General features: G+C 44.7%; 1 protein-coding gene across 1 annotated transcript in view; it reads right to left on the reverse strand.

The window, feature by feature from the left end:
- The window catches only part of LOC146833137 (sphingosine 1-phosphate receptor 1-like), a 51182-nt gene extending 31385 nt beyond the window's left edge, over positions 1–19797 (reverse strand). The window contains exon 1 of the mRNA XM_085600763.1: positions 19631–19797. The gene's annotated coding sequence lies outside the window, so the exon portion shown is untranslated. The remainder of the gene's footprint in view (positions 1–19630) is intronic.
- Positions 19798–20639: the final 842 nt, after the last annotated feature.

Raw genomic sequence — 20639 nt, forward strand, 5'->3', positions numbered from 1 at the left:
TCAATATGGCGCCTTGAATGCTATTTGTCTTTACTGCGGCGCTTGGGAGCACCGCAGTGCTGTCGCCTTTCAGCCTTGGCCAGCTGCAGCACCCATTGTGGAGGCTGCCTTCCATCGCATCATCCTCCCTGTGAAAAGGGCATTGTGGCAGCTATGAAAAGATGTATAGTTTCTATAGCACAATGCAAGAAGTGCCTGTCTCCTCTCTCTCTCTCTCTCTCCCTACTGCAGGGCTGAGCCTTCGGTTTCCCACTGTGATTGGCCGCTGCAGGACATTGTTGCAAGGAGTAAACTGCCTTCCATTTTTTTTTACAGACTTTAATAAACAATAAAAAGGGATGTGAATTTTGATAAATTGCATAATGCAAGTTACAAATTAACTCGTGGCGCTTTAATAGCAGGAGTCATCTTACTCAACAGTGCAAACCTGTGAATTATAGATTACCCAGAGTTCTCTGCTGCTCAACCTGCATACCTGTCTTACCAACTAGTGGTATCAATGCACTTTAGAATATGGAAGGTTACAAACGTAGCAAATGCAAGTAAACTTTGAAGCTACTACAGGCCTGAACACGTTTTTCAGACTAAAAATGTCCCTATAGGTGAGATCTGGCCAATCAGGCTCTCCTGACACAATAACTAACACTGTAAATTTTAAATGCATCCTTCATGTCTTTCTTCTAATCCCTGAGTCAGCTACTACCATGAACATACCAACATCAGTGGAATGTTTGCAGCCACTTCTGGGGTCTTTACCCCGGCTGCTTGTAGCTGGCGGTATTTATTTGTCGCTGTCCTACAGTCAGGCTAAGAGAGGAGAGACTGAGAGCCTGTGATGAAAGTGACAACACTGATGTGAGAAACTGCATATTCATGTGACTTTATAGATCTTTTAGTGATTTGTGACTATCTGCTCTAATTACAGAGTGCTTCGAATAACATCCTGCAGCAGACCTAATAGTATCCATCGTGTTGAAACACGTCAACCCTTTATTAAGAAATTCCCTTCTCCTGGGCCTCCTGATCCACACAAATAGTTTTAGCTTGTCCCAAAGGTAGTTCATTTAAGAAGGCAGTGCTAATATCCACCAAATTGGAAGCTTAGGAAGTGCACTGTGATGCAAGTCCGCACATGCAGGATTGTCTGCTCTCATCTCGCAGCAGCATCGTGGGTGGTGCTGAGGAGTTTCTGTAATTGCTTCCACGAAGCACCATATCCAAACATCTTCAAAAGAGAAAATGGCCTCGTGCCTCTTTGTTCCAGATTTTGAAAATACTTTTATTCGAACAACTAGTTACGGTAAAGAGTCAACTTTGACAATCTGTGCCCCAGCACATTTTTTGCAAACTGCCGATCTACATGATGAAATGTAAGCATCTTATAAAACAGAGATGATGTGTATTACATCCCGCACGCTTGGACCAGAGAGGCCGGTACCAGACCTCTGAGTGTGCTTGATGTTACACTGACCCTGTTGGGATGTATGACGTAACAACGCGAGTCATTACAACGCGTGCAGTTACATCGCGGTCGTTACAACGACTGCGATGTTACTACGCTATGCCATTACAACGCAAGTCTTTACATCGACTTGCGCTAGATGGCGTGCTAACATTAGAAAAGCGTAATTTACTATTCCAACTCCAGTCCACTTAACAGTAGGGAAGGTGTTGGGATAGTAAACTACACTATTTGTAATGTTAGCACGCCATCTAGCGCAAGTCGATGTAAAGACTTGCGTTGTAATGGCATCGCGTGGTTACATCGCGTTCGTTGTAACGACCGCGATGTAACAGCATCGCGGTGTACTGACTGCGATGTTAACGATGTTTCCCCCCTGTTGGCTATATACACCTGGCTTGGGCTTGCCTACCAATGTAGGCCTTTTGGTTTGAAGTTGCTCATACAATTGGAGAGATGTTTCCTATTGTATTCCCATTGACTCCAATCGCCATGCTTCTCTGCTATGTTGATGATATGATGCGGCCACAGATGGAAGTGGTAGCCCTTCTTCTGGTCCCTTCCCGGCGCCTGCTGACCAGGGCATGGTTGAAAGGCGCTGTTCCCAAGCACCGAGACTGCCTCCGTCATATTACACTTTGTAATGATCAGGTTGAGCCTTACTCATCATTGCACCTCAAGGACAAGGCCAAGGTCGAGAGACATTTGGGGTCCATATTCACTGCTCCCCAAACCACTCGCAGTCTTTACCTATATCATATAGTTTATTGTTGTTGATCAACTGTTTTTCCTTCCGAGACGCATTGCCTCAATCTACGCAGAGGCCTGATCCCTGATTTGAGTAAGCACAGCGGATCCATTTGCGATCATAACTAGGTATTGTGATGCGCCTTGGTTTGATGAATGCTGTCATGTCGACGCTGCCTCTGCCTAAAAATGTGTTTTTCATTTATTATTGTCAGGTCTCCCATACTGCTGCTATTCTTTTTGATTCCAAGTCAAGATTAATTCACGTGTTTTCCATTTTTGTGTTATGTTTATATGTGTGGTTGTATCGTAAGACTCCAATGTAACTCGGTTACAAACTTAATAGAAAGATTATAAAATAAATAAAATTAAGGCTCTGTGATTATATAAAATTTGATTTAATGCAAAATAAAAGTACAAATAAATAAAAACACATTGACAATACTATATAATAAGCTCAGGAAAAAGCCGTGATTTATCTAGGATCTCACTAAAGCAACTTTTTTCCCACTGTAAATACGAATGGTCTTAAGACTAAAAATTCAGAAGTAAATCACTCCTAAGTCAAGAACAAAAAACAACTGCTAACAGAAAAATATTTTTGAATTAGGTCCAGAATTGCCAAGTGGAGCGCTAGAATCTGAGCTCGGTTTCCTGGTGAGAGACCTGAAAACATAACTATTGATGTTTAAGATCTACTGTGAGATTAGAAAGTAGACTATTTTTGATTTTTTACATAATAACACCGTTTTAAATATTGCTGGCGCACTCATGGTTTGATTAGGCCGGCTAAGTGCAAAACACATTTTTGGGTGTATTATATAATTTTCTTTTGTTTGCCATTAAAAGTTTTTTGGGTATATGCATCAAGCTAATTCGCAGAATCGGCCCGTTTGCGACCGCTAATTAGCCTTTTGGGATGTATCAAGCCCTAAGCCATTCGCAAAATAGGTAATCTTTTTTTGAGATTACCTATTTTGCGACTGCAGTTAGGGAATCGCAATTTGCGATTCTCTAATTGCAATGCAAGAACCATTCTGAGAATGTGACTTTGCATTAAGGATTTGCAAATTACCATCAAGTTCAAGTTGATGGTAATTTGCAATTCCTTAGAAAAAATGCTCAAAATTGCATTTTTCTAAGTGCCATGTGGCGCACACGCATGCCCTTAGGGCATGTGTGTGCACCACATGTGCACTTATGCCATCTTTTGGGGTGCATCCGGTTGGCTTTTGCCCCCCTAGCACCCTTGAAATTGCATGCGCAATTTGCAATTACCTATTTGGCAATCGCAAATTGCGAGTGGTTTCCCATTCATTCCCTATCAGTGAATCGCAATTAATAGGGAATGTGTAGAAATCACAATTTATTTAGCGATTCCTACATGCATAAGGAATTGTGAGTCCCTTAATAGCGATTCATTAAAAATCGTGATTAAGGAATCGCAATTCCTTACGTTGATGCTTGCGCCCCTAAGTCTTTTTGGAATGGATGCAAAAGTTAACATTTTGCAGGTATAACGTTTTGTAAATATACAGAGTAACAAAGAGAATCATATTTTTGGATTTCTTGGAAAAAAACAGCACATTTTCACCCAATAACAGTGAGTACACTTCTGGGGGCAGCCAAAGGGCCGTAAAATGCATATTTTGTTACGGCAGCAACTGAAGGGTGATGGGAAAATGGCGACATTGGCGTTTTATCAGGCTTTGCTGGACTCTCTTCCAAAACGCATGATTGTGCCTTACAGTGGGAACGATGCATCAAACCGGATCCACAGAAGCGGAAGAAGGTTATAGAATTAGTTTAAAAAAATTTCTTTGACCAAAGTACAATTAAACAAACCAGTTAAAAAGGCAATTTTTTCCCCCCAAAACAACTTTACTAGTGAACACTGAAAAATAAGATGGGCTAAATCCCCCGTTTCTCGGTTACAGTTCCAACATGTTGCGTCCTTACGGAGACCTAATGAGAATAATCGGGCAGGAGTCCAAAATGCTTTGAGTAGTAGCCAGTATTTGGTTTGGGAGAGGACCGGGGAGATCTTATTACGTGAGACAGAGCTCCATAGTGTGGGCCATATCTGGTCATTTGGTGGAACCGAAGATTGTTGCCCCCAAAAGGCTATAGTCTTATCATTAAGTTTAGAGGTCTTAACACTACTATATGCCCATGAATCATATCCTGTGCCTTTACTGACGCATCACTTGAATATTTGTATTTAATTATTGTTACCTGTACAAGGCTGTTATATGTTAGGCCTATCAATATCGGACTGCTCTTGTGCCAACATATCCATAGAATTTTGGAAATAAATGTGATCGGTCGACTAGCCTTCGCTCTCCCTTCTCTTATCTTTTTTTCCCTTTTCCTTCCTTTCTGTCTGTCTTTTCTTCTTTTATTATTGATCACTGGGGTTAGTCTCTTGATACCCATATAGGCGTAATAACCTCACTTTATGATTGTATATGTGATAACTTTGCCTTAGATATCTTATGTTAACCCTGTTACAATTTTTTTTCTGTCTTCCCTCTTGAAAATCAATAAAGTATTTTTAAACCAAAAACAAAAATTCTTTAAATTAATTAATGACAATTTACATAGCGCCAAAGTATCACAGCAATAATAGCAGATTCATATATTACCGTCAAAGGGCAGGACCTTGAGGCCAATCGTTTTCCCGCCCTGGTCACCCATTCGAACCCGCAGGGGGCCTCTGATTGGCTCCTCGCTGCACAGTGCGAACTTGTCTTTGTGCCTCTGATGACCTGGAAGCCATTTTAAAAAGCAACTGCAGGCATTTCCCGAGGAATTGACTATTTTGCTATAGCTGTTCGAAGTTTGTTTTGAGGAGCTGCAGATTGATCTGCCTGTCATTTTCTTCTTGTATGTGCTTTGTTTTGCCTTCCTCGTGTGAGCTGTTCCCCTTCTCTCCATTTGGGTCAGCCCGATCTCTCTTCACCCCCGGCTCCACAGCACCGTCACTTCCCGTTGCTCCCCCTGCTCTAGTCATCTCCTCTCACCTCTGGTGCAAGCCTCTCTATGGCTCCTTGTGGTGCTGAGAGAACCCGTCTTCCTGCCTCTGCTGGTCTCCAGGCCCTTTGAAAAAGTGGGAGAGGCCTGCTCCCCACTCTGCCGTTCTGTACAATGGAAGCAGTGTGAGGTCTCCTTTCGCCACATTGTCTCCTTTTTACCCTGAAATGTCCTTCCCTACCAATGTTGAAAGTGGAAGTTGTCTGGGAGGCCTTTCTAGAAGAGCAGGAGGGTTGTATTACACAACCACACATGCCTAAACCACACATGCCTTTACCACGCGGTCTTTATAATGTAAGTGCCTTTATCACGCATGCCTTTACCATGCATGCCTTTACAACGAATTTCTTTGTAAGCATGTTTGGTAAACATATATGTGTGGTAGAGATCCCACCCCAGCCCCCCTGCCCCGAGCCTTAAAATTCGGCCCTCCTGCTTTATAATCTACCTGCCTCAGCCCTATTAACTATCCAGACCCCCTACCCTGAGCCCTAAAACCCGGCCCCCTAGCCCACAAAAACTACCCCTTCCCCCCGCTCTGAGCCCTAAAACGTCGCCCCCTGCCCTAAAAACTACCCCGACCCCAGCTCCCTCCCTGATCACTAAAACCAGCGCCCACTCCTAAGAACTACCCCTAGCCCCAGCCGAATTTACCAAGCCGTGTCACCCTTGCTGCCGCATGCCTCCCAGTTCCTCTACCTGGCTATCCGTTTAGACAGCTAGAACGCCGACTGCCTCAACCACGCATATGCATGGTTACGGAAAGCGTTGTTCAGCTTGCAGGGAAACGTCACACATGCTTAGGCCCGCATTGTAAAGGACGTTTCCCGAGAAGGAGGAGGCCTCCTGCGGCAAAACTAGAACGAGCAAAGGTCTCTGGGAGCTAAGAAAAAAGGTATTGGGTTTGCCTGGAAAGGTGAAGAGAAAAGGGTAGCTATGGACAGGTTGACTTGTTCTTGTGGTGCCCGGTCAGCAACCTATAAAGCGCCTCGTCACTCACCTTCACATGTGCGGGGTGCATGTCTGGCTAGGGCCTGAGCCGTGGCCAGACAGGGGTCATCTGCCTTCGAGAGGATGAGAGGGGTGTGGAGCACAAAACCCAGGGGCGTAGCACAGGTCCATGCAGCCCCTGCAGTGCAGGGGGCCACAAAACTTTAGGGACCCCTTAACTATCCATAGGGGCCTCATTCCACCCAGGGCCAGTGAAGATCTGTGAGATATGGAAGACTCAGGGACCCCCTCTTCACTTTCTGCAAGGGGGTCCTATCATTTTACGTTCCAACACTGCAAAACCCTGCACAAACGTTTGGCAGGAGGAGGTGAAAATGGGCCTTTAAAGACTGTGTACTCCCTGCTACATCTCCCAGTCTTGATGCCTCAGTAGTAGACAATATTTCTGTCTTTAAAAAAGGCGCATTTATTGTCCATTTACTTTACGTTACACATTTGACAGCATTTCTGCCTTGAGCCAGTGGTCATATGTATGACCAGGCTTCTCTAATTACCGCCTTTTCTTGGTGCACCCACAGCACCTCTTTGCCCCTCTAGGCAGGCGGGTGCTGTGTGGATGCCTACATGTTATAGTCTTGTCTATAATTATAATTTGTGCGGGCCCATCACTCTGCTTGGCACTGCAACGGAAGAACGCCTCTATGGCCCATTCGCACAAAACCCAAGCGCTTACCACATAGGAACACAACACTCCACCGACTACACACTCCCCCACGTGAAGCATGCTACCTGTCCGAAACTGTGCTTTAGCGCCCTACATAGGGCTGTGAAGCGCTGTTAAATTCTACAGCAACAGTACACCTTGATACGGAGCGACTTCTTACAGAAGCCATTTTCCATATTTCCTGTCTCAGAACTGAAACATGTTACTCGAAAGTATTGCCAAAAAAACTCCAGAATGATAAATAATTAATTATCTGGGCACTAATCCACTTCTTAGAACCTGCCTTCCTTAAAGTCTATTCTGCTGCATCTTCAGTGGAGTGGAGCAGCAAAAGACAGCCGGTGGACCACATTGCCCACAATGCATTGAGGAGATCTATCAGGCTTGAGGGTCCTGAAAGATCACACGTGTCTAGACACTATGAACATATTTATCATTACCGAGCTCGATGGTGCTCTTCTGCATCGCCCACGCCTAGATTGGACACAACCCCTGCAGCAGGGGCTGAACCCACTGAGTTCTTCAAGGGTGCCCTGGGCCAGTGTGCACTGTAAACAGGCCCTCACCCGAGGATGCAGGCTGTGGTCCTGGGGCCTTGTCCTTTCTTTGACCCCCGGGCCCAATCCGCAATTTGCGTCTAAACTGGCTCAATAGATAGAAAGGAAAGCTCTCAAAGGTATGTGCGTCAAGGAAGCGAGTGAAAGATAAGATAGGCCGCAAATAGATGGCCCTCTGGGAAGAAAGGAAACTGGACGTCTTGGAAGGAAGGAAGCACTGGGCGAGTGCGATAAAATGACAAACGCCTGACCGGTCCCTACAACATGTTCGTGATGTCACCTACAAAAGAGAGTGGGATAAGGGACTGTGGAGGGAACAGATAGCAACTTGGTCAGTCATAAATCCAAAATCGAGAGCTGTGTGCCCTGTTCCCACCTTCCAGGCACTCACCCAGCTAGCCAATTCCCTCTACTGACATCTACCACACCCAGGCACCTGACTAGTGTCTCAGCTGTATTCAAGATCATTACTAGAAGCTCCACTGTCCACCCAAATGGACAAAGACCAGCTACTCCTAAAGTCACTCGCTAGCCACTTTATCCTGTCCAGAAATGACTAACTTCGAACACTTAGCTAGCCATCCAAGTGTGTCTGACTACACCAGCCAGGTAACGACACTCAACTAGTCACGCAGCCCCATCTATCATGATCAACGGCACCATGGTGTCCAGTAGCCACCCAACTCCATTTAGTACCAGGCAACACATTCAGCAGCTCCACTAGACACCGTTTCCAGCCCAGATCCACTGACTCATTTCAGAAACTCGACAAGCCATCCAATGCCCCTAGTGATGCTGACCAGATCCAGGTCCCCAACTAATGGCTCCAGCCCATCCAGGATCCTTCACACATCCAGGCATCCTCTATCCACCCAACACTGTTCAGCACCAGCGGTCCCTTCCAATCATTGGACTAGACATGCTTTCCTGTCCAGCACCACTGAAGAGCCAGCCATCCCCTTGAGAATCACTGCCACCTCCTGGCACTCCTCTAGCTATCTGCTTCGGTCCAGAGTCATGGACAACATCCAGCGGCTCCACGCATCCTGAGCAGCTCCAACGAGTAACTCCAGGTGCTCAACTAGCCGCCCAACCGCGTTCCATGACATTGTAGGCCCAGGTACCCGAATAGTAACCCAATCTCGTCCCAAGCTAACGGACACATTTGCGCACTCCAGTACCCACTCTACTGTGTCTAGCGCCAGTGGATCCATGATCCACTATGATCCCAAAGCTGTCCAACACAGCACTTACCCACACCCAGACACTGCACTGGCCACCCAATACCAACCATCATCACTGTCGAGCTTCCTGTGCTCTAGCCGCCAAAGCGCACCACCCTACACTGCTGACCATTCACAGGTACCCTACATACCTTTCATCACCACCACCCACCCTTACATTACAAACACCTCTAAGCCTTTCACCAACTATCCAACACTGCTCAACATCACCACCAGTTTAGGTCCACAACTAGCCACCTAACCTAATAACTGTGCCACTAGCTACCTTCTGGTGCCCCCCCTCGCCCGCCATAAGTGATGGGGCACATCATAGTTAAAAAAAGACTGACAAACTGTATTTCTGCTAAATGGTTGATTGCCACGGTCCCATCCTCCACCTGCTTTGCTTTGTCGTTATCACTTCTTGCATGTTTGAGCTTTACCCACTATTTTAGCAAAACCTGTGTCTGCCAGATTTACTTCAAAGGTGTGTTTCCTCTTCTGTATCGAAAGCATTGATGATTTTTTTTTATATTGCACAACCTCTTGAGGTCCAAGAAGGATCATTTTATCATTCCCTAATGACTGAATATTGATTGGAATGACCCTGGCGGGATCAATGCCTCTCACTTCCTAGGATCCTAGGGATATTAGATAGCCTACCCGCCTCGGGTGGTTTAAGAATCACAACATTATTGTTATTATTATAATAATAATGTACAATGTAATGCAGGAGAAACTGCAGTCCCCAAAAGCCCAGAGGATACTTGCTTGTTCTTCTACAAACGAGTGAGCTAACTTCCACCTGTGCGGCCCTAGCCCTATCCAAACGTGAGTACTTTTCCCCCTGCCACTTCCTGCCCCCCCCCCCTCTTCCCCAGGAAGTGGTCATTATCCTGAAAGGCAGTAGTGGCCAGTCCTGATCAAGCTACAGGGTCCTAGCTCACACTTCCCATCAGTGTTCTCTACCTGAACCCTCGTATGCACACTCTGAAGCACTTCAGAGATGCACCAGGAGTTTAACAAATGGCAAGAAAATAGGGCCGCGAAGCAACCTGAAAGCGCCTGGGCTTTCTTGGGTCATTGACGGGCCTTCGATTTCTGGAGCCATTGGCGATGCCTTTACCTGTGTGTAAGACACCGCCGGTGCTTGACTTCCCTTGATCCACTCAGGATTCCTGTGTTTTGTATAGAGTCCTTGACAATGTATCTGTGTTTTTGAGGATATTGTTGAAGGTCTGTGCTTTCTTGAGGAACATTAATGATATCTGTGCTCTCTCAAGAGACCGAGGTGATGCCAACGTTTTCTTAATAGAAACTGACAATGCCTGTTTTCTTGTGTGCCGTTGACCATGCCTGTTTAACATCTGTGTTTTCTTGAGAGAGTTAAAAAATGCCTGTTTTTTCTTACTTGGCTTTGACAATGCCTCTGTTCGGTACCTGTGTTTCCTTGTGGGACATTAACAATGCCTGCCTTCGACAGGCATTACTGACGCCAATGATCGATGCCTGTGTTTTCTCGAAAGAGATATTTGTGATGCTAGTCTTTGATGCATGTGTTTCCAAGAAAAGTACTCACAATGCCTCCGTTCAATGTGTTTTCTTTCTTAAGAGACACAGATCGCCCCGTGTTTTCTAGACAGAAATTGATTGTCTAGTCTGTGGTTTATCGAGAGGCACTCAGAATGTCTGTGTTTTCTTGATAGAAATTGATGATGTCTGTGGCATATTAGATGCTCTGATGGTGTCTGTGTTTTATTGACAGACATGGACCATGTCATAATTTTCTTCAGACGTTGATGTTGCTCTTGTCTTCTTTACAGACATTGAGAATTCCTGTGGTCTACTAAAAGAAACTGATGATGTCTGTGGTTTATTGAGATACTTTGATGGTGCCTGTGTTTTATTGAGGGACAATGCTTTGTTTACTTCAGATATTGACGTTGTCTATGTTTTCTCTGGTGACATTGAGAATTCCTATGATCGATAGAGAGAAATCGATTATGTCTGTGGTTGGTTGAGAGACTTTGATGGTGCCTGTGTTTTATTGAGTGATAATGACATTATCTTTGTTTTCTTCAGATGTTGACGTTGTCTGTTTTCTCTGGTGACATTGAGACTTCCTATGATCTATAGAGAGAAATTGATGATGTCTGTGGGTTTTTGCCAGGCACTGACGATGCCTGTGTTTTCGTTGAGAGACATTGAGGATTGTCTTTTCTTCAGTGATTTTAAGGTCCTTGTTTTCATCAGTAACATTGGCAAGAACCATCACATATTTGGATACATCACTCTTGGAGAAACATGGGCCTACTGAAGAGCTTACTCCCACCTTTGGACGTGGTATGCTTATGTGAGGGCATAGACCTTCTCACCATGCACTCTACTGTTTGCAGAACCTCGACATCTACTCAAAGTCCTCAACTCAGCAACAGGAAGTTGAATAATGACCAAACCACAAGCTCAGTTACACCAAAACCCCACACATTACTCGCCCTTCCGAACCTTTCTTGAAAGTGCCTTGGTGCTTGTCGCCTTCAGCTCGTGCAGGCAACCACACACACGTGATGCTTGGTCTCGAATACCACGCCCTGAAAGGCTGCTGGTAAAAAAGCCACGTGTGACTTTTGCAAATATATTTCCTTCTAGATGTGTTAATGCTTTTTTTGTGTTGCTCACTAACCTCTCACAGACATATGTTTACCAACTGAGACATGAACCATTGCCCAGCACATACTCTATTCTAGTTCAATATGAAATTGTTCAATCTTTAATGCCAACAAACCTAAATAATATAGTATGCACTGGTATGCATGTACATTGTATTTCTATAGCGTGATCCAACCCAAAACGGCTGTAGCGGTCGACCTCGAAGCTGGGGAACCAGGTTCGAGTCTCGGCAACGACGCTCAACATCCTGTGATTCTGGGAAAACCACTTAATCTCCCCATGCCTAACAAAAATGAATGTGTCCATCTGTAACGAAACTGGTGCGCATGTAGAGCGCTGTGATACCTGATATCCTCGGGTCTAGTTTGTGCTATATAAAACTCTTTTTTTTTTAAAAGCAACAGAGTGCTTTACAGGGACAAAGACAAGCATAATTAATGAATGATAGGACAGGTAGCTGGGTTATGTACAGTTAATGCATTGTGATGTAGTCTTCGTTAACTCTTTCTTAAATTGGAGCGGCTTTATGGTGGTCCTGATCGCTGCAAAGATGTTCCAGATCGTTGGTGCAGAAATTGAAAAAAAGGCTGTTGCATTGTTTTACTTTTTTAGACTTTTTAGTCAGTAGATTAATGATGCCCTGGCTGGTGGGTGTACCGAGAACGGACAGAGATGTTAAGCTTGTCAGCAAGATAAGTTGGGGTGCTGATCATGTTGGCTTTGCAAATGATGCGGCTGGTATTGAAGACGGTTCTAACCAGCAAAGGGAGCCAATGGAGTTCAATCAGAATCGGGTGACGTGGTCATATTTCTCCAGGCCCTGGATGAGACATGCTACAGAATGTATGTTGCCCATTTGGGTTTCTGGTATGAAGTCTGGGAGGCCATGGAGCAGAGCATCACAATCGTCTAGATACAAAAGTCTGAGGGCGTGAGCAGCATTTCTGAAGTCACTTTCTGAAAGAAATGGTTTGACCTTCCTTAGAAGAGAGGGCTGGTATCAGGCTGACTTTGTTTTATTCTGACATCATGTTTCTTGAGGGTGAAGTTGGTGTCCAGGGTGAATCCAAGTGACTTGGCAGTCGGCGAACGTTGGGGTTCGAAGCCGTCAAGGTTCATGTAATGGAAACAGTTTGTACTGTTTCTTGTTTGTTGTTCTTGGCCAATAACAGGAATTCTGACTTGGTTGGTTGAACTTCAGGTAGGTCCTGGACATCCAGGTCTGGTTGATGTGTAGGCAGTGATTATGATGTTGAATGTCTGAAACAGAGGAAACTCTCAGGTAGAGTTATGTGTCATTGGCACATTGGTGAATCTTGATGGTGTCTGTGATTAGAGCACCAAGCGGCTCCATGTAGAGGTTGAAGATCATATGAGGTGGTACGGAACCCTGGGAGACTCGGCAAGTAATAGGGGTTTTTGGAACATCGAGGGGCCCATGTGAAATAACTGGTGTCGGTTGGAGAGTTATGAGAAGAACTAGTGAAGGACGACAAATCCCTTGATCGACTGTGTTTAAGGCAGCTGAGAGGTCCAGCAGTATCAGGAAGCAGGAGTCATCTCTATCTGTGGTCAAGCAAGCATTGTCTATGATGTGTAATGTAGCAAGCTCTGTACGGCAGCCTGATCTGAAGGCGGATGGTCGCTGTGCAGGAGGTAGTCGGCATCGATGTGATCTTGGAGTCGAGCATAGACTGCTTTTTCAATGATCTTGCCGATGAATGGTAGGTGAGTGATGAGATGGTAATTGGCGAGGTCATCATGGTCTTGTATAGTTGTCCTTTAGAAGTGGAAGGATTTGATCTGTCATAAGTGCTTCTGGGAAGAAGCCTTGAGTGAGGGAGGTATTGACAATGGTGAGTGGGACTGAGCGGTAAATTGGAAGATACATTTACATACGATGAATCTGCATGGAAATCATTCACCTAGTCAGTGGTCATTCTGAGAATCCAGCCCTTCTTGAGCTGGGTCGGGAACCAATTTTCCAAACTGTTTGGAGCAATATCCCAACAAAACTAAGATGCAATGAGAATTTTTGAAAATAAAATGCTCTATCAAAAACAAAACGAGATGAACACATTTTCAGGCCCAGATATTAAAATGCAACTTATGGTTGGAAAGCAACTAATTCTACACAAAGAGAACTTCATGTTTCTTCTTCTCAGTCATGGAATCCATTTTTGATGAGATTGCCAATCATGTTGATCCAGCAGCATAAGTTAGGGTTGGGTCCAGAAGACAGTGAATCACTGAGGGACATTGTCACAAGTTCAGAGAAATTTGAATAGAGAACAAGATGTTCATACCAAACTTGGGCTATCTGATGAGAGGTCTGGGACAGCAGGGTTTTTGCTGTGGCCTATAGATGTGGAGAGTGTTGATGACCATTGCCTTTTGGCTAGGTTCCCGCAATGCAAATACCATCTGTTGACAACAAATACATGAGGTCGCAGCAAAACCTTAAGTTCAGCGTCAAGAAACCAATTGGTGTACGAGTGCTTTATAAGAAATTTTAACATAACATAACATCTAAATACATAAACACTTAAATGATTTGTTCTCCAGTTACATGTTTCCAAACTTAGTCACTGTCATCTTGGAAGCCTGTCTTTTTCTGCATTAACTTGCTATTAATAGTTTGATATTTGCATTAGCAGCACCTACATACCTCTTGCTTACTTCCCCATAAGGATATCTCGTTCTAACCACCTTGCATTCACTGAAGAACAACAGAGGTGTTTTGTAGGGTGAGCACTGCCGGGGTCAGAAGTCGATGCAACCGTCCAATGAGAGATTGACTAAAACTTGCATGTTTTGATGCATCATATGGGAAAAAAACTCCCCATCACTATAGCCCCAGATAGCTTCTAACTTTGCTTTTTCTTAATCAATGTCACGCTATGCGCCCACCAGTTTTTGTGGAAAATCTTTTGTGAAAAAATCTTTCTGGGAAGATAGTTCTTGATAAGAATGGCTTTTGCAGGGGAGCTTGTCTTACGAATCCCACTTTGCAGGGTTGTTTTCCCTTGTTTTTTTTTGGTTTTTTTATGTAGGACCCCTGCAAAGGTTATCACGTTTTGCAAAAACTTTACAAAGTGTGCAGAGGAAATCTTTGCTGTTTAGCACAACCCACCAACTCAGTCAGCCTGACTGCAAGGATTTTCAGAGACCCAAACAAATTTTATAATTTGCCATTTAGGTACTCCTTTTCTAGTAATAGTCATTTTTGAGGCCAGTTGTTTCATTCCGGTTCCCTCTAAAGGCATTCATTGATGGAAATGCCTGCTAAGAGTTGCATCCTTGTCCAGCGATTTAAAAAAAGGTCCAAAAATAAATTTGTTATGTCCAACAAGTGCATGGTCTTTGTAGTTCCACCATGAGCCAATCAGATTTGATAGTTCACCAGTGTTTGCAACACCACTCATACCATACTGCCCAACCGGTAAGACCTGCTACCCAAGGAAATGTTTGAAGTTCTGCTCCTGAGGGTTGGGAGTACTGGTTTTCTTCTCTCATTGTTGCATTAGATTTTTTAGGAGACGTCTGGTGGCATCCTAAGACAACATGTTTCTTCCTATCACTTCTTAAAGTGGAGCACATTTTCCATTTCAAGGATTTTTTCACTGTTACTTCATTTGGACGCTCATCTAAAGGGCAACACTCTTTACCTTTTGAATTTGGCCAGATAAACTTCTTGAAAGATCTCCCACTAGATATATAATGTATCAACTCCCGCAGCCTAAAAAGAGAACAAACTTGTACCTATTTTTTGTGATCCCATTATGGAGAATATTTCATGGGTTTAAGGAAAAATTCCATCCACCTAAGTGAACAGATCAAATTCTGGAGCTTAATATTGTTATTGCCTTCGTTCTTGATAAAAGTGTGGTCCGGCTTTATGTGCGCAGACATACAATAAATCTAGGGTGTTTATCCTGGGAAGCACCTTTCATAGTTGTTGTTACCTCCTAAAGAAGGGTTAGTGAAATTCTTGCTGTGTCCGCTGGCACGGTCCATGGTTGTTCATACAGGTATGGTTGTTGTTACACTGTACGTTGCTTTTCTGTGGAAGGTTGACCTTTTCATGTCGCTTCTCCTCCATTTTCCTTCCCTAATTCCTCGGCTGCAGGTTCGCACTCATTTCATGCCTTTGACACTTAAAGGGTTCGGGATATTTTGATAAGAACATAGTATTCAGATATTTGGGAGAATTGTATGCAAGAAATATCTGCAGTTTATGGATCTCTGATGCCAACAATATTTTTCAAACTATCTCATTTCCAGGGATTACTATGTTGCATCCACTTCTGGTACAAAAAGCTAATTTTCCTCCTGTCCTCGCCAAAGGATGACTTTACCTCCCTTCCCTAAGAGATCTGCAGAACAGCCAGATGGACATTAGCTCACACCTTCTGTAAACACTGCCACTTAGATGAGGGCTCAACTTGGCCCTCAGGTGTAGACCCGGCCCTGATAAATAGGTGCCGGTGCTGAGCACCGGAAACCAGTGGCACAAATTAAGCACTGGAGGAGAGAAGCTCATACTCGACCTCCATAACCGCTTTAGCTAAAGCCTAATTCCTCTGAACCCTCTCTCTGGCTGTTAAGGGCGTGAGAATCATGCATATATGTGAGCCAGATGAAACAATAGCAGCAGAGTTTGTAAATGTAACAATTCTCCTGCTTGGACGTCTTCCATAGTTCATAAGGGACATCAGTCCTATTCACACTATAAGACAGAACCAAGATCCCTCTGGTGGGGCACTTAAAAGACCCCTGAGCATCTGGGGACAATCACAAGCTCTGTACCACGATTATGTGAAGGTTCTATCGGCTTTTGCTACCGTAAGGTCAGTAGATAAGTTTACAAAGTGTTGTGGCTTTTCCTGTTCCCACAACCCCAGAAAGAGGCACATCTAAGCATGGGACCAGGACGCTATCCATGCCCTAGCACTATTGTTAGAATAGTGGCTGCACACTCCACAACCGCACAACAACAGGCACAGCACGCAATTGTACCTCGACTGGGTTACTTATGCGGCAAGACTCAGAGCATCAGTACCACCATACATCACACTGCAGAGACACACAGTGCAACACTGCATCAGTTACAATACCTCTCACTGCACAGATGAACAATACTATTCCAGTCACACTGCAGTCAGGCGCAGTCAATAATAATAATCAACATTTGTAAAGCGCGAACAATCACCCGTAAGGGTCTCTAGGCGCTGGGGGCCGTTGGGAAGATTAAGCAAGCTATTGCCCAGAGTCACATGGTGCTGGGCTAATCTGGCGCCGGGGATCGAACCGTGATCTCCAGACTCCGGGATCAGTCGCCCTGGTCGCGGCGCAAACCTCTTCCCTCAATGCACAATCTTTTTTTATTACTTATAGCGCATTTACTAAACTAGTACCACTATACATCACACTGCAGAGACACACAGTGTAACATTGAATCAGTTGCAATACCTCTCACTGCAGAGATGTACAGTACTATTCCAGATGCACTCTATCAAAGTGCACAGATATACTGCACTACTTCGGTCTCGCTGCATCAATATGCACGCTTTTTGGTTTATTTCTAATGCATTTAGGGAGCACTTATTAAACTAGTAACATGCATCACACTGCAGGGATATACAGTGTAATGGCACATGAGTTACGGTACCTCTCACTGCACAGATGTACACTATTACAGTTACACTGCAATCCCACGCTATCAATGCACAATCTTTTTGGATTACTAATAATGTTTTTACTAAACTAGTACCACCCTACATCACACTGCAGGGACACAGAGTAACACTGCATCGGTTACAATACCCCTCACTGCACAAATGAGCAATACTATTCCAGTTACGCTGCAGTCATGTGCTATCAATATACAATCATTTTGGATTACTAATAATGCATTTACTAAACTAGTACCACCCTACATCACACTGCAGAGACACAGAGTAACACTGCATCGGTTACAACACCTCTCACTGCACAGATGTACAATACTATTGCAAATACATTGTATCAAAGTGCACAGATATACTGCACTACTTTAGTCTCACTGCCTCAATAGGGGTTCTTTTCGGTTTACTTGGAATGCATTTATAGTGCATTAACTAAATAAGTAACATACATCACTCTGCAGAGACACACAGTGCAACATCGCATCAGTTACAATACATCTCACAGAAGTACAATACGATTCCAGTTACAGTGCCCAGATATACTGCACTACTTCGGTCTCACTGCATCAATATACATTATTTTTGGTTTATTTATAATGCATTTAGGGAGCATTGTTTAAACTAGTAACATACATCACACTGCAGTGATATGCAGAGAATATCACATGAGTTACGGTACCTCTCACTGCACAGATGTACAATACTATTCCAGTTAGACTGCAGTCATGCGCTATCAATGCACAATCTTTTTGGATTACTAATAACACATTTACTAAACTAGCACCACCCTACATCACACTGCAGAGACACATACTGTACCATTGAATCAGCTACAATACCTCTCACTGCACAGATGTACACTATTACAGTTACACTGCAGTCAGGCGCTATCAATGCACAATATTTTTGGATTACTAATAACGCATTTACTAAACTAGGACTACCCAAGATTACACTGCAGAGACACATGGTGCAACATTGCATCAGATACAATACCTCTCACTGCACAGATGTACACTATTCCAGTTACACTGCAGTCACGCGCTATCAATGCACAATCTTTTTTGATTACTAATAATGCATTTACTAAACTAGCACCACCCTACATCACACTGCAGAGACACACAGTGCAACATTGCATCAGTTACAATACCTCTCACTGCACAGATATACAATACTATTCCAGTTACACTGCAGTCAGGCGCTCTCAATGCACAATCGTTTTGGATTACTAATAACGCATTTACTAACCTAGTACCACTGTACATTGCACTGCAGAGACCCACTGAGTAAAGATAAGTCTGATGTGCTGCACTGTACTGCACAGATTTACAGCACTGTGTTGGATATACTGCATTACACTCCAAGGTATACAATACTGCTTCCATCACACTACATCACTGCAGACATACAAGAATTCTTCAATTACACTGCGACAAATTGCCCTATCAAGAAAAGTACTCCAGCTGCACTTCCATACCTCAGAGAGAGGTGGTATTTCAATTACAGGAACCCCACTGCACGGATACACAACTGTACCTGTTGTACTGTACTGCATCAAAGTGCACAGATATACTATACCTCTTCAGTCACATAGCATCACACTGCAGAGATACGCACTGCTGCTGCACCACACTGCATCACACTGTCACTGCATAGGTATACAGCACATATATACAAGACTGAATCACACTGTGTGTGTGTGTATATATATATATGTGTGTGTGTGTATATATATACACACACACACACACACACACACACACACAGCATTCCTGTATTTCTTCCGTGGTACTGCACATATACAATACTGCTTCACTTACACTACGCCACGCTGCATGGATATGAACCGCTGGTGCACTGCACTGCATCACTTTACACAGATATACACGACTACTTCACAGGCAGTGCATCAATCTCCGGCTATGCAATACTGCTTAGTTACACTGTATCATCACACTGCATAGACGGGGCACTTCTGAACTACACTGCACCATATTATACAGATAACCAATGGCATTTCAGTGGCTCTGCATCGGAGTGCACAGATAAACAATACTGCTTTGTTACACACTGTATCACACTGCATAGATATAAAACGCCTCTGCACTGCATCACATCGCACAGATACACAACCCTAGCACAGTACATCAAACCATTGTTTCGGTTGTCTTGCACCACACGACGGGGATCATTAACCCTAAACCACAGCGCTGCATCACACACTGCACAGCTATAAAATTCTGCATCGTACTGCGCCGGTACACAGTAGCACTTCAGTTACACTGCAACAGTTAGGCGCTATGACCCCAGCCTACACCCACACCTCTCGAGGAACACAGTGACTATATTCGATTCTAACAACTCTCTGTGAACTGTTCATGATGTGACCAAGATTACCTCCCTATTAACATCTAATACAATTAGGAAAGAATGGTTTAAAGCTCGGCGCTATGTTTGGCGCTATAAAACGTGCTAATACAGAGGCGTGACCATAAAGAGTGTAATAACGTTGCAAACACCGCATGAAGCGCCCTGCGTGACCCCCGCTTTGTAGAGGCACTCCCTTCACTCACCTGGAGACAGTCTCCGGCATGCTGGGACCGAGCTAGTGTTTGGGGGGGGGGGGGCAGGGGGGACGGTCGCTGCGCTCCTGACAGTACTCCCCGGCTTTGGAAGAATGCAGGGCAGCGGTGAAGTGGTGAGATCACTGCCGTGTGTCACGGTGGCTCGCCGGCTGTGAGGGGGTGTGCTTTGGAGGCTGCGAAAGTTGGGGGAGTAAAACCGTGGCCACCAGCCCTCCCGCTGTAGAGGGGAGGGGCGGGGCGGTCGCCTTCATGGGGTGGAGACAGACTGGAGACAGTTCAGAGACAGGTTACCAAAACAGGGCCTGGTTTGAAACACAATTCCTGAGAGGCGATTGAGGAATGTATATATGTTTAATTATATTCACGATGCTGAGGAGGGAGTGGCTTTCTGCCGGCATTTAACCCCTACATCGTTGAGTGCGCCCAGACTTGGCAGAAATCGAACTACACGGCGGTGAAGTCATTTGACCAGGATCACACGGCGCTGTCAAACAGAGATGCCTGGATTTCAGTGTAGGTTCATTTTGCCACTGGACATGTTCTGCCTCCATATGAAAGGCTCTGCGACCCCTCGATGGCATAGACGCAGCGCGAGGCTGCAGTTTTCCCGATAAGCACCCCAGAAGCCTGTGGTGGTCACAAAATGCCAGCGGGTGGTTTGGCGGGAGGAAAGGCGGTGAGCAGATTGAACAACCTGCCTTTATAAGCGCGGGAGGCCCAGGCGGTAAACGGACCCAAAGAGGCCTGGGACGGAAATAATGGATGACTAGGGTAATGAAGGAACAGACCGCGTGCGGCCCAGGGGTCACGTGGGGCAGGGCTGAGGTGAATGGATACACAGGATCTGTCAGTCAAATGTTGAGTCTTTCCTACACCACATTCCCCACAACGATGGCCCCAAGATATGATTTATGACTTGCCCCGCCCTCACACCACACACACACACACACATGAACTAGCTGAGCTCAGACGTCTGTAAATAGGTCACAGCGGGTGG

The sequence above is a fragment of the Triturus cristatus genome, chromosome 4_2, assembly GCF_964204655.1.
Source record: "Triturus cristatus chromosome 4_2, aTriCri1.1, whole genome shotgun sequence".
In the NCBI taxonomy this organism is placed as follows: Eukaryota; Metazoa; Chordata; class Amphibia; order Caudata; family Salamandridae; genus Triturus; species Triturus cristatus.